The sequence below is a fragment of the Carex rostrata genome, chromosome 7 (genome assembly GCF_964058835.1).
Source record: "Carex rostrata chromosome 7, lpCarRost1.2, whole genome shotgun sequence".
Classification (NCBI taxonomy): Eukaryota; Viridiplantae; Streptophyta; class Magnoliopsida; order Poales; family Cyperaceae; genus Carex; species Carex rostrata.
The window spans coordinates 195819-211193 of record NC_135924.1 but is presented as its reverse complement, the minus strand read 5'-3'; the positions used below and the strand labels follow the sequence as shown (position 1 = coordinate 211193).

At 35.8% G+C, this 15375-nt stretch overlaps 3 long non-coding RNA genes across 55 annotated transcripts; all 3 read right to left on the bottom strand.

Annotated features, from left to right (window-relative positions):
• Positions 1-4736: 4736 nt before the first annotated feature.
• LOC144556433 (uncharacterized) lies at positions 4737-10338 on the bottom strand. Of its 50 annotated transcripts, none has more exons than XR_013512425.1 (13): positions 10277-10338; positions 9285-9992; positions 9117-9195; positions 8126-8833; positions 7958-8036; positions 6966-7673; positions 6798-6876; positions 6188-6513; positions 6024-6102; positions 5637-5739; positions 5254-5523; positions 5035-5136; positions 4737-4945 (listed from the first exon to the last, which is right to left on the bottom strand). It is a non-coding gene; the product is annotated as an uncharacterized LOC144556433 (long non-coding RNA). The 50 variants fall into 50 exon arrangements; XR_013512432.1 differs by having other exon boundaries at positions 6245-6513; XR_013512423.1 differs by having other exon boundaries at positions 5637-6102; positions 6188-6292; positions 6411-6513.
• A 122-nt stretch (positions 10339-10460) lies between these two features.
• On the bottom strand, positions 10461-12680 carry LOC144557645 (uncharacterized). Of its 4 annotated transcripts, none has more exons than XR_013512729.1 (6): positions 12598-12680; positions 12211-12313; positions 11824-11932; positions 11402-11545; positions 11050-11158; positions 10461-10542 (listed from the first exon to the last, which is right to left on the bottom strand). It is a non-coding gene; the product is annotated as an uncharacterized LOC144557645 (long non-coding RNA). The 4 variants fall into 4 exon arrangements; XR_013512728.1 differs by having other exon boundaries at positions 11824-11902; XR_013512731.1 differs by having other exon boundaries at positions 11050-11152; positions 11824-11902.
• Positions 12681-13376: 696 nt separating this feature from the next.
• On the bottom strand, positions 13377-14243 carry LOC144556536 (uncharacterized). Its single transcript, XR_013512472.1, has 3 exons — positions 14083-14243; positions 13759-13837; positions 13377-13480 (listed from the first exon to the last, which is right to left on the bottom strand). It is a non-coding gene; the product is annotated as an uncharacterized LOC144556536 (long non-coding RNA).
• Between the last annotated feature and the right edge of the window lie 1132 nt (positions 14244-15375).

Sequence of the window (15375 nt, the reverse complement as noted above, 5' to 3'; positions counted from 1 at the left end):
TTTTGTAGATTTATTAGTGAGTTACTAAGATTGTATCGAAATCGAATAACTTAGAAACATGGCCTATAAAAATTAGTCTGCTTAATTTATTGAAAAAACAGCGCTGAAAACATTGGTTGAAATATTTTGAGATATGTAGTTGTGATTTTGTTTGTTTGTTTGTTTAATTATGTCGGATTTGATTGTGTAGAGATTTAGTTTACAATATTTAGGTGACTGATAAATGACTTTAATGCATAGACTAGCGGTAATAAAGCGAAAACAAAATCTTCTCCCAAGAAATCAAGAGAAGGTAGCGTGTTAAATAAGTCACACATTCTTTTCTTTTCCCAAGAAATCAAGAGCAGACTTGTTAAGAGAGAGCTAAGCCTAAGGATCTCGTACTCATTCTTGGGATGGGAAGTTGAGGTCACAAGGCAATTAAGTCTTCTCTTCTCTTGTGAAAATATCTCAAAGGGTTAGTATTCCTTTGGATGTGTGCACAATAAAAATGAGGCAGCTGCAATTCTTTGAGGGTACGGGGTAGGCTCAGTTAAAACGAGTTGTTAATTAGTCATTTCACATTCCGTTCAATTTCACTTTCAGTCATAGTAACAAGATTCGCGTTTAATTTGCAAATAAAATGTTTTTAGGAGATTTCTACACTAAACATCAAACTATTTGATTAACCAAACCTTTGACCGAATAAAATGCAAATTTTACGAATAAAACACGAATTTTACAAATTATTCGTGTTTTTTAAAGATTATTCACGATATTTAAAGAAATTTCATTTTTGTGGGCCACTGTAAGTGCCCAGTAGGCCACGAGTCTCCTCTTGAAAAGATGACTCATTGAGGGCGTGTTCGGATGTCAAATTCCTACAGGAAATTTTATGGGTTTTGGGATGTTCCTGTTATTCCCATTTGAGGGTGTTCGGCAGACCAATTTTTTACCCAAATTTTTTCTGAGGGAATAACCCACTCTTCCCATTTCAATGCATTTTTGGGCCTCAAAATTCCCGACCTCAGAGTGCATTTTTTTGTTCCCATCTACTCCATCTCCGCTGGCATGGACCCCCTAATTAAAATATTCTCTCTTTCTCCACGTGACACATGAATTTTTGACTCTCCTCTCTCCTCTCTCCTTTTTTCCATCATGTTCATGGGAGATGGGTATATATAAATGATGCCTCTTCTTCTTCAAAATTGATTGTGGGACTAACCAAATTGTGGAACCGGATTTTTTTTCTTTTTTGCAATTGCTGAATTTATAAGTTGTTTGTAAAACAAATCACAAACTGTTAAAACTTTGTTCGGTGAATGTTTATTTTTTTAAATGATTTTAATTGTTGTTTTCTTATTTTTTAATTATATATTTTTAGTGTTTGTTTGTTTTCAAATTGGTTGTTTATATATTTTAAGTGTTTATTTGTTTAAAAATGTTTAATATTTTTAAATGTTTTTAAATATTTATTTTTTGTATATGTTTCTAATTGTTATTTTCTTATTTTTTTCAAGATTTACATATTTTCTTATTTTATATGTACCCATTTTAGGAATAATTTTTATTAGATATGTTTCATCTATTTAATATTATTATTTAATCAAATTTATTTAATTACATTATTATAATTTTATTAATAAAAATAATTGTATAATTTAAAAAAAAAGCAAACGAAAATATTGTATTAATCGTCCACAATTTTATTTAATTTCATTAATATAATTTTTTTTAAAAATATGTTTATCAAATGTTACAATTTACAACTCATTAAAATATTAAATTTATAGTATATTATTGGTCTAAATAAATAGATGGTGGCACGGAAAAAAATTTCCATTGTAATTTTATATTGAATTATTTTCTTATATTAAGTTAACTTTAATATAATTTGTTAAAATCAATACAGAACATAATGCTATACTATTCACAAAAAATCATTTATACTAAACTAAACTAAAACAATCAAATAAATATACATATTTTAAAATAAATAAAGATTTCCCACAATTAATCCCATGATACAAACGAACACTTATTTTCTCATATTCTCATAATTAATCCCGTGCATTCCGTACCTGTGGATTCCCACTTTTTCAAAAGTGAATTCTCATTCCCATTCCTATTCTCATTCCGTAATCCCGTGACATCCGAACACGCCCTGAACCTGTTCAAATTGTACCTATTCTTATGCATCCCAACCTCCAATCAGAGGCGGAACTAGAAAATAGAGATTGGGGGGGGGGGGGGGCTGAAAAATCAAATATAGTGTAATATCATTTTATAAAGGGGGCTAAAAGATATTAATGCATATAAAAATTACAAAATTTAATGGACCAAACTATAAATTTTCAAACTATAAGGGGTGCTTAGCACCCTTTCCCCACCACTATGTTCCGCCCCTGCCTTTTATTATAGGAACTTTAGCGCTCTCATCATATTTTTTCTTTCATGTGGGACTAGGCTTGCGCAAGAAGCAATAGAAACTGGACAAGGTTTTTGCTCCAATTTTTCAAGACATTTATATTTTTTTTCATGAGTTGGCAGAAGCTGCCAAGTAAAATTTTATTATACAAAAGTAAATAATTACACGCTGCATTGGTTTAGGGGGATTTATATCCTACACACACTGCCATCCTTCAAGGCTTTTATATTGATAGCCTAATTTCATAGAAAAGGAAGTTCAAATTCTAAAACTTTTATGTCCACATAATTCATATGGTTTAAATTCCAAATAAAACTATTTGTTAATTGATTAAGAAAATAAATTATCCACTAATCCATATATATTCAATGGTTACTGCTTTTGTAGTGATGTAAAACATCTCATCAAATGTTTTAAATTGTCTTCTTTTTTTTTTTCTTTTTTTGGGAATTAAGATTTCTGATCTAAACATAATGTATAATTTCCGAATTATATCCGAATTATACTCGACTCATGAACTTTTGACCTCACCGAACTGAACTCGAATAATTCATTTGTCACTATGCTTCCAGTTGCCTCATTCATTTATGTGGACCTCCGGACTCATCTAAGCTAGTTGTGAGCCCTCCTGTCTGTGATGGTTGGTTAAGGTGGGTGCTACCCATAGCATAGAGGGCCTCCGTGCAACGGCTCAATATTTGAGTTTTTTAAATTCTAATGGTCGATCCGAACCGTTCAACATGATATCCGTATGAATATGTACTTGCAAGCCAAATTTTACATTTTTTAGAATTTTTTTTACTATTTGTTTAGATAGGTAGAAAATCATTTGATCTGAATTTTCTTAAATTTTTGCAAACGATATTTTTGTTAAACAAAATTGAATCTAAATAAACGAATTATTTTGGTAAATTTGTGTTTCCCTCTTTGTCAAAATTTTTTATTTGACCCTCTGCCAAAAATTTAACTCTTCTCTCTTTCTTGCTGAGTACCAAAATCTCAAAATTTTATTTTCCCAAACCTAGCCACCACCTCCGCTGCCCACTCTCTAGCGGACCAACTGTTTTTGTCCAATCAGGTAATAAGGCAGTAATTAATTTCAAAAATTACTAGTTTTATATTTTTTTGGTTTAGCACTGTTGGTTAGCATTTGAATTGAAGACTAACCAAACATAAACTCTTGGTTGAAACATTTTATCAAATAGCAAGAAAGCATGACAATTTTGAACCATTTTGATTCAGGCATTTCATCAAATTAATCAATATATAGTTCTATTGTAGGAATATGGCCAGTATCGCTGAGATAAATCAGTGAGATATCGAAATTGTTTATGATTCAGTTTAGAGAAAGCACAAGCATCTCATATATATACATGTCAAGAAGGTTTTAGGGGTTTCGCTGCAAAAATTAACTGAAGAGCAAGCATCACTATTGGCTGGTATGTAGTTATACACACATGCTCATACTCTCTGAAATTGCAATTTGTCTCAGTTGACTTTCATGAGCAAATTACCTTGATATTGGGTAATTTCTTTATGTACTGTTTTTTTAGAAAACAGAAAATGACTTGATAATTTGAATAATATTGACTCAAGTTATATTAGACATGATATTTTTAACTTAAAAGAATGCTGGCTCCTTAGGCATGATATTATGTTAACAAAGAATGCTGGCTCCTTATATCTACACAACTCAAATCCCTTATTCCCTGTCAAATTCTAACTACATGAACTGCTCCCAATATTTACCTTTTCATTTGCTTCTGATATTTATTTTAGAATCGCATAAAGCACAATAACTGTAGATGTAATTAAAATTCGTATATACTGGTTTTTGATACTTAGACAAGTTAACTTCCTTGATGTCTCTTTTCTTTCAACTAAAATCCCTTAATGATAAATTGTCAGGTACTGAATTGATTGGTACAATTTCAAAACACTTCCAGATATGCAAAATATTAACATCTTTATCAGATATATGAATTTGTCGTGAAATTCTCTGCTTAACCAGACAACATCAAACGTGGAAAAGGAACCAGGAAATTCATGTATGAGTCCCAATAAGAGAAGCATGATCTCGCATATTCCAAATAGGAGTTATTTGTATTGTGTTTTTATTTTCTTATTTGAATACTTGTGTCCTGTGAAGACTCTTAACCTTTCTATGACTAAGTTGACAATGCATTATCGAATTTTATTTGTTGCTCTCTTGATAGGTTGATAGTTTACCTTGACCAACTACTCAAGTTAGCACGAGAAAAGATAAGGAACATAGCATTGCTAGTTCTGGTAAACTTGTCTTTTTGTTTACTGGGAATAACAGGAACAATGCCATCAAAATCAATGCCATCAAGTTGTGATTTGACATCCGAACATCCGAACATCCAAAAACATCCCAAAACAATGCCATCAACTCATTGTTTACTGGCTTCTTTCAATTAGATTTGCAGTTTAGTTACCTTCAAAATCAATGCCATCAAGTTGTGCTTCTCAGCTCAGCTGCCGCGGACTCCTCCCTTCAAATATTCCCCCAGCTTCCTTCAAAATGTCACAATAAAAGCCCTTAAATTAAAATGTAACAAAAAGTGAATTCAATTGAATGGGATGATAAAACAGAAATAACTAACAAGTCACGGCCAATTCAGCTTTAGTTGACTTCTACGGGTCAGGTATATGAAACTGCACTTCTAATGGGAAGCAAGCACACAAGCCAGCAATTCCTTAGCTATCTAATGCAATAGAAAGAAGGTAAAAAAAAGTAAACAACAATAATTGAAACGTACCTTAAATAAAATATGACAAGAATAATACCTGAATCAAACCAAACAGATTTGCAGTTTAGTTACCTTCAAAATCATTGACATCAAGTTGTGCTTCTCAGCTCAGTTGCCCCGGACTCCTCCCTTCAAATATCCCCTCAGCTCCCTTCAAAATGCCACAAGAAAAGCCCTTAAATAAAAATACAACAAAAAGTGAAATCAGTTGCATGGGATGATAAAGCAGAAATAGTTAACAAGTCACGGCCAAGTCAGCTTTGGCTGACTTCTACCGGTCCGGTACACGAAACTGCACATCTCATGGGAAGCAAGCACGTAAGCCAGAAACTCCTCAGCTATCTAATGCAATTGAAAGAAAAAAAAAGTAAACAACAATCATTGAAACGTACCTTCCATAAAATATGGGAAGAAGAATACCTAAATCAAACCAAACAGATTTGCAGTTTAGTTACCTTCAAAATCAATGACATCAAGTTGTGCTTCTCAGTTCAGCTGCTGCGGACTCCTCCCTTCAAATATTCCCTCAGCTTCCTTCGAAATGCCACAAGAAAAGCCCTTAAATTAAAATACAACAAAAATTAAATTCAGTTGCATGGGATGATAAAACAGAAATAACTAAGAGGTCACGGCCAAGTCAGCTTTGGTTGACTTCTACCGACCAGGTTCACGAAACTGCACATCTAATGGAAATCAAGCACACAAGCCAGCAACTCGTCAGCTAACTATTGCAATAGAAAGAACGTAGAAAATAGTAAACAACAATAATTGAAACGTACCTTGCATAAATTATGGCAAGAAGAATACCTGAATCAAACCAAACATATTTGCAGTTTAGTTACCTTCAAAATCAATGCCATCAAGTTGTGCTTCTCAGCTCAGCTGGCGCGGACTCCTCCCTTCAAATATCCCCTCAGCTCACTTCAAAATGCCACAAGAAAAACCCTTAAATTAAAATACAACAAAAAGTGAATTCAGTTACACAGGATGATAAAACAGAAATAACTAAAAAGTCATGGCCAAGTCAGCTTTGGCTGACTTCTACCGGTCAGGTACACGAAACTGCACATCTAAGGGAAGGAAGCACACATGCCAGCAATTCCTCAGCTATCTAATGCAATAGAGAAAAGGTAAAAAAAAAGTAAACTACAATAATTGAAACTTACCTTTCATAAAATATGACAAGAATAATACCTGAATCAAACCAAACAGATTTGCAGTTTAGTTACCTTACAAATCAATGCCATCAAGTTGTATATCTCACCTCAGCTACCGCGGACTCCTCCCTTTAAATATTCCCCCAGCTTCATTCAAAATTCCACAAGAAAAGCCCTTAAATTAAAATACGACAAAAGGTGAAATCAGTTGCATAGGATGATAAAACAAAAATAACTAACAAGTCACGGCCAAGTCAGCTTTGCCTGACTTCTACCGGTCAGGTACACAAAATTGCACATCTAATGAGAAGCAAGCACACAAGACAGCAACTACTCAGCTATCTAGTGCAATAGAAAGAAGGTACAAAAAAGTAAACAACAATAATTGAAACGTACCTTTCATAAACTCTGACAAGAAAAATAACTGAATCAAACCAAACAGATTTGCAGTTTAGTTACCTTCAAAATGAATGCCATCAAGTTGTGCTTCTCAGCTCAGCTGCCGCGGAATCCTCCCTTCAAATATTCGCTCAATTTCCTTAAAAATGCCACAAGAAAAGCCCTTAAATTAAAATACAACAAAAAGTGAATTTAGTTGCATGGAATAAGAAAATAGAAATAACTAACAAGTCACGGCCAAGTCAGCTTTGGCTGATTTCTACCGGTCAGGTACACGAAACTGCACATCTAATGGGAAGGAAGCACACATGCCTACAATTCTTCAGCTATCAATTGCAATAGAGAAAAGGCAAAAAAAAGTAAACAACAATAATTGAAACGTACCTTTCAAAAAATCTGGATAGAAGAATACCTGATTTAAACCAAACAGTTTGCAGTTTAGTTACCTTCAAAATCAATGTCATCAAGTTGTGCTTCTCAGCACAGCAGCCGTGGACTCCTCCCTTTAAATATTCGCTCAGCTTCTTTCAAAATTCCACAAGAAAAACCCTTAAACTCAAATACAACAAAAAGTGAAATCAGTTGAGTGGGATAATAAAACAGAAATAACTAACAGGTCACGGCCAAGTCAACTTTAGTTGACTTCTACGGGTCAGGTACACCAAACTGCACATCTAATGAGAAGCAAGCACACAGGCCACCAATTCCTAACCTATCTAATGCAATAGAAAGAAGGTACAAAAAAGTAAACAACAATAATTGAAACGTACCTTTCATAAACTCTGACAAGAAGAATACCTGAATCAAACCAAACAGATTTGCAGTTTAGTGACCTTCAAAATCAATGCCATCAAGTTGTGCTTCTCAGCTCAGCTGACGCGGACTCCTCCTTTCCAATACTCGCTCTGATTCCTTTAAAATTCCGCAAGAAAAGCCCTTAAACTGAAATACAGCAAAACGTGAAATCAGTTGAATGGGATGATAAAACAAAAATAACTAACAAGTCACGGCCAAGTCAGCTTTGCCTGACTTCTACCGGTCAGGTACACAAAATTGCACATCTAATGAGAAGCAAGCACACAAGACAGCAACTACTCAGCTATCTAGTGCAATAGAAAGAAGGTACAAAAAAGTAAACAACAATAATTGAAACGTACCTTTCATAAACTCTGACAAGAAAAATAACTGAATCAAACCAAACAGATTTGCAGTTTAGTTACCTTCAAAATGAATGCCATCAAGTTGTGCTTCTCAGCTCAGCTGCCGCGGAATCCTCCCTTCAAATATTCGATCAATTTCCTTAAAAATGCCACAAGAAAAGCCCTTAAATTAAAATACAACAAAAAGTGAATTTAGTTGCATGGAATAAGAAAATAGAAATAACTAACAAGTCACGGCCAAGTCAGCTTTGGCTGATTTCTACCGGTCAGGTACACGAAACTGCACATCTAATGGGAAGGAAGCACACATGCCTACAATTCTTCAGCTATCAATTGCAATAGAGAAAAGGCAAAAAAAAGTAAACAACAATAATTGAAACGTACCTTTCAAAAAATCTGGATAGAAGAATACCTGATTTAAACCAAACAGTTTGCAGTTTAGTTACCTTCAAAATCAATGTCATCAAGTTGTGCTTCTCAGCACAGCAGCCGTGGACTCCTCCCTTTAAATATTCGCTCAGCTTCTTTCAAAATTCCACAAGAAAAACCCTTAAACTCAAATACAACAAAAAGTGAAATCAGTTGAGTGGGATAATAAAACAGAAATAACTAACAGGTCACGGCCAAGTCAACTTTAGTTGACTTCTACGGGTCAGGTACACCAAACTGCACATCTAATGAGAAGCAAGCACACAGGCCACCAATTCCTAACCTATCTAATGCAATAGAAAGAAGGTACAAAAAAGTAAACAACAATAATTGAAACGTACCTTTCATAAACTCTGACAAGAAGAATACCTGAATCAAACCAAACAGATTTGCAGTTTAGTGACCTTCAAAATCAATGCCATCAAGTTGTGCTTCTCAGCTCAGCTGACGCGGACTCCTCCTTTCCAATACTCGCTCTGATTCCTTTAAAATTCCGCAAGAAAAGCCCTTAAACTGAAATACAGCAAAACGTGAAATCAGTTGAATGGATGATAAAACAAAAATAACTAACAAGTCACGGCCAAGTCAGCTTTGCCTGACTTCTACCGGTCAGGTACACAAAATTGCACATCTAATGAGAAGCAAGCACACAAGACAGCAACTACTCAGCTATCTAGTGCAATAGAAAGAAGGTACAAAAAAGTAAACAACAATAATTGAAACGTACCTTTCATAAACTCTGACAAGAAAAATAACTGAATCAAACCAAACAGATTTGCAGTTTAGTTACCTTCAAAATGAATGCCATCAAGTTGTGCTTCTCAGCTCAGCTGCCGCGGAATCCTCCCTTCAAATATTCGATCAATTTCCTTAAAAATGCCACAAGAAAAGCCCTTAAATTAAAATACAACAAAAAGTGAATTTAGTTGCATGGAATAAGAAAATAGAAATAACTAACAAGTCACGGCCAAGTCAGCTTTGGCTGATTTCTACCGGTCAGGTACACGAAACTGCACATCTAATGGGAAGGAAGCACACATGCCTACAATTCTTCAGCTATCAATTGCAATAGAGAAAAGGCAAAAAAAAGTAAACAACAATAATTGAAACGTACCTTTCAAAAAATCTGGATAGAAGAATACCTGATTTAAACCAAACAGTTTGCAGTTTAGTTACCTTCAAAATCAATGTCATCAAGTTGTGCTTCTCAGCACAGCAGCCGTGGACTCCTCCCTTTAAATACTCGCTCAGCTTCTTTCAAAATTCCACAAGAAAAACCCTTAAACTCAAATACAACAAAAAGTGAAATCAGTTGAGTGGGATAATAAAACAGAAATAACTAACAGGTCACGGCCAAGTCAACTTTAGTTGACTTCTACGGGTCAGGTACACCAAACTGCACATCTAATGAGAAGCAAGCACACAGGCCACCAATTCCTAACCTATCTAATGCAATAGAAAGAAGGTACAAAAAAGTAAACAACAATAATTGAAACGTACCTTTCATAAACTCTGACAAGAAGAATACCTGAATCAAACCAAACAGATTTGCAGTTTAGTGACCTTCAAAATCAATGCCATCAAGTTGTGCTTCTCAGCTCAGCTGACGCGGACTCCTCCTTTCCAATACTCGCTCTGATTCCTTTAAAATTCCGCAAGAAAAGCCCTTAAACTGAAATACAGCAAAACGTGAAATCAGTTGAATGGGATGATAAAACAAAAATAACTAACAAGTCACGGCCAAGTCAGCTTTGCCTGACTTCTACCGGTCAGGTACACAAAATTGCACATCTAATGAGAAGCAAGCACACAAGACAGCAACTACTCAGCTATCTAGTGCAATAGAAAGAAGGTACAAAAAAGTAAACAACAATAATTGAAACGTACCTTTCATAAACTCTGACAAGAAAAATAACTGAATCAAACCAAACAGATTTGCAGTTTAGTTACCTTCAAAATGAATGCCATCAAGTTGTGCTTCTCAGCTCAGCTGCCGCGGAATCCTCCCTTCAAATATTTGATCAATTTCCTTAAAAATGCCACAAGAAAAGCCCTTAAATTAAAATACAACAAAAAGTGAATTTAGTTGCATGGAATAAGAAAATAGAAATAACTAACAAGTCACGGCCAAGTCAGCTTTGGCTGATTTCTACCGGTCAGGTACACGAAACTGCACATCTAATGGGAAGGAAGCACACATGCCTACAATTCTTCAGCTATCAATTGCAATAGAGAAAAGGCAAAAAAAAGTAAACAACAATAATTGAAACGTACCTTTCAAAAAATCTGGATAGAAGAATACCTGATTTAAACCAAACAGTTTGCAGTTTAGTTACCTTCAAAATCAATGTCATCAAGTTGTGCTTCTCAGCACAGCAGCCGTGGACTCCTCCCTTTAAATACTCGCTCAGATTCCTTCAAAATTCCACAAGAAAAGCCCTTAAACTGAAATACAACAAAACATGAAATCAGTTGAATGGGATGATAAAACAGAAATAACTAACAGGTCACGGCCAAGTCAACTTTAGTTGACTTCTACGGGTCAGGTACCCGAAACTGCACATCTAATGAGAAGCAAGCACACAAGCCACCAATTCCTAACCTATCTAATGCAATAGAAAGAAGGTACAAAAAAGTAAACAACAATAATTGAAACGTACCTTTCATAAACTCTGACAAGAAGAATACCTGAATCAAACCTAACAGATTTGCAGTTTAGTTACCTTCAAAATCAATGTCATCAAGTTGTGCTTCTCAGCACAGCAGCCGTGGACTCCTCCCTTTAAATATTCGCTCAGCTTCTTTCAAAATTCCACAAGAAAAGCCCTTAAACTCAAATACAACAAAAAGTGAAATCAGTTGAGTGGGATAATAAAACAGAAATAACTAACAGGTCACGGCCAAGTCAACTTTAGTTGACTTCTACGGGTCAGGTACACCAAACTGCACATCTAATGAGAAGCAAGCACACAGGCCGCCAATTCCTAACCTATCTAATGCAATAGAAAGAAGGTACAAAAAAGTAAACAACAATAATTGAAACGTACCTTTCATAAACTCTGACAACAAGAATACCTGAATCAAACCAAACAGATTTGCAGTTTAGTGACCTTCAAAATCAATGCCATCAAGTTGTGCTTCTCAGCTCAGCTGACGCGGACTCCTCCTTTCCAATACTCGCTCTGATTCCTTTAAAATTCCGCAAGAAAAGCCCTTAAACTGAAATACAGCAAAACGTGAAATCAGTTGAATGGGATGATAAAACATAAATAACTAACAAGTCACGGCCAAGTCAGCTTTGGCTGACTTCTACCGGTCAGGTACACGAAACCGCACATCTAATTGGAAGCAAGCACACAAGACAGCAACTACTCAGCTATCTAGTGCAATAGAAAGAAGGTACAAAAAAGTAAACAATAATAATTGAAACGTACCTTTCATAAACTCTGACAAGAAGAATACCTGAATCAAACAAAACAGAATTGCAGTTTAGTTACCTTCAAAATGAATGCCATCAAGTTGTGCTTCTCAGCTCAACTGCAGCGGAGTCCTCCTTTCCAATACTCGCTCAGATTCCTTTAAAATTCCACAAGAAAAGCCCTTAAACTGAAATACAACAAAACGTGAAATAAGTTGAATGGGATGATAAAACAGAAATAACTAACAAGTCACGGCTAAGTCAACTTTAGTTGACTTCTACCGGTCAGGTACACGAAACTGCACATCTAATGAGAAGCAAGCACACAGGCCACCAATTCCGAAGCTATCTAATGCAATAGAAAGAAGGTACAAAAAAGTAAACAACAATAATTGAAACGTACCTTTCATAAACTCTGACAAGAAGAATACCTGAATCAAACCAAACAGATTTGCAGTTTAGTGACCTTCAAAATCAATGCCATCAAGTTGTGCTTCTCAGCTCACGTGCCGCGGACTCGTCCCTAGAAATATTCCCTCCGTTTCCTTCAAAATTCCGCTAGAAATCCCCTTAAATTAAAATACAACAAAAAGTGAAATCAGTTGCGTGGGATGATAAAACAAAAATAACTAACAAGTCACGGCGAAGTCAGCTTTGGCTGACTTCTAACGGTCAGGTTCACGAAACCGCACATCTAATGGGAAGCAAGCACACAAGACATCAACTACTCAGCTATATAGTGCAATAGAAAGAAGGTACAAAAAAGTAAACAACAATAATTGAAACGTACCTTTCATAAACTCTGACAAGAAAAATAACTGAATCAAAGCAAACAGATTTGCAGTTTAGTTACCTTCAAAATCAATGCCATCAAGTTGTGCTTCTCAGCTCAGCTGCAGCGGGCTCCTCATTTCCAATACTCGCTCAGATTCCTTTAAAATTCCACAAGAAAAGCCCTTAAACTGAAATACAACAAAACATGAAATCAGTTGAATGGGACGATAAAACAGAAATAACTAACAAGTCACGGCCAAGTCAACTTTAGTTGACTTCTACGGGTCAGGTACCCGAAACTGCACATTTAATGAGAAGCAAGCACACAGGACACCAATTCCTTAGCTATCTAATGCAATAGAAAGAAGGTACAAAAAAGTAAGCCACAATAATTGAAACGTACCTTTCATAAACTCTGACAAGAAGAATACCTGAATCAAACCAAACAGATTTGCAGTTTAGTTACCTTCAAAATCAATGCGATCAAGTTGTGCTTCTCAGCTCAGCTGCCGCGGACACCTCTCTTCCAATACTCGCTCAGATTCTTTCAAAATTCCACAAGAAAAGCCCTTAAACTGAAATATAACAAAACGTGAAATAAGTTGAATGGGATGATAAAACAGAAATAACTAACAAGTCACGGCCAAGTCAACTTTAGTTGACTTCTACGGGTCAGGTACACGAAACTGCACATCTAATGAGAAGCAAGCACACAGGCCACCAATTCCGAAGCTATCTAATGCAATAGAAAGAAGGTACAAAAAAGTAAACAACAATAATTGAAACGTACCTTTCATAAACTCTGACAACAAGAATACCTGAATCAAACCAAACAGATTTGCAGTTTAGTGACCTTCAAAATCAATGCCATCAAGTTGTGCTTCTCAGCTCAGCTAACGCGGACTCCTCCTTTCCAATACTCGCTCTGATTCCTTTAAAATTCCGCAAGAAAAGCCCTTAAACTGAAATACAGCAAAACGTGAAATCAGTTGAATGGGATGATAAAACATAAATAACTAACAAGTCACGGCCAAGTCAGCTTTGGCTGGCTTCTACCGGTCAGGTACACGAAACCGCACATCTAATGGGAAGCAAGCACACAAGACAGCAACTACTCAGCTATCTAGTGCAATAGAAAGAAGGTACAAAAAAGTAAACAATAATAATTGAAACGTACCTTTCATAAACTCTGACAAGAAGAATACCTGAATCAAACAAAACAGATTTGCAGTTTAGTTACCTTCAAAATGAATGCCATCAAGTTGTGCTTCTCAGCTCAACTGCAGCGGAGTCCTCCTTTCCAATACTCGCTCAGAATCCTTTAAAATTCCACAAGAAAAGACCTTAAACTGAAATACAGCAAAACGTGAAATAAGTTGAATGGGATGATAAAACAGAAATAACTAACAAGTCACGGCTAAGTCAACTTTAGTTGACTTCTACCGGTCAGGTACACGAAACTGCACATCTAATGAGAAGCAAGCACACAGGCCACCAATTCCTAAGCTATCTAATGCAATAGAAAGAAGGTACAAAAAAGTAAACAACAATAATTGAAACGTACCTTTCATAAACTCTGACAAGAAGAATACTTGAATCAAACCAAACAGATTTGCAGTTTAGTTACCTTCAAAATCAATGCCATCAAGTTGTGCTTCTCAGCTCACGTGCCGCGGACTCGTCCCTAGAAATATTCCCTCCGTTTCCTTCAAAATTCCGCTAGAAATCCCCTTAAATTAAAATACAACAAAAAGTGAAATCAGTTGCGTGGGATGATAAAACAAAAATAACTAACAAGTCACGGCGAAGTCAGCTTTGGCTGACTTCTAACGGTCAGGTTCACGAAACCGCACATCTAATGGGAAGCAAGCACACAAGACATCAACTACTCAGCTATCTAGTGCAATAGAAAGAAGGTACAAAAAAGTAAACAACAATAATTGAAACGTACCTTTCATAAACTCTGACAAGAAAAATAACTGAATCAAAGCAAACAGATTTGCAGTTTAGTTACCTTCAAAATCAATGCTATCAAGTTGTGCTTCTCAGCTCAGCTGCAGCGGGCTCCTCATTTCCAATACTCGCTCAGATTCCTTCAAAATTCCACAAGAAAAGCCCTTAAACTGAAATACAACAAAACATGAAATCAGTTGAATGGGACGATAAAACAGAAATAACTAACAAGTCACGGCCAAGTCAACTTTAGTTGACTTCTACGGGTCAGGTACCCGAAACTGCACATCTAATGAGAAGCAAGCACACAGGACACCAATTCCTTAGCTATCTAATGCAATAGAAAGAAGGTACAAAAAAGTAAGCCACAATAATTGAAACGTACCTTTCATAAACTCTTACAAGAAGAATACCTGAATCAAACCAAACAAATTTGCAGTTTAGTTACCTTCAAAATCTATGTCATCAAGTTGAGCTTCTCAGCTCAGCTGCCGCGGACTCCACCCTTCCAATACTCGCTCAGATTCCTTTAAAATTCCACAAGAAAAGCCCTTAAACTGAAATACACAAAAAAGTGAAATCAGTTGAATGGGACGATAAAACAGAAATAACTAACAAGTCACGGCCAAGTCAACTTTAGTCGACTTCTACGGGTCAGGTACCCGAAACTGCACATCTAATGAGATGCAAGCACACAGGCCACCAATTCCTAAGCTATCTAATGCAATAGAAAGAAGGTACAAAAAAGTAAACAACAATAATTGAAACGTACCTTTCATAAACACTTACAAGAAGATTACCTGAATCAAACCAAACAGATTTGCAGTTTAGTTACCTTCAAAATCAATGCCATCAAGTTGTGCTTCCCAGCTCAGCTGCCGCGGACTCCTCCCTTCGAATACTC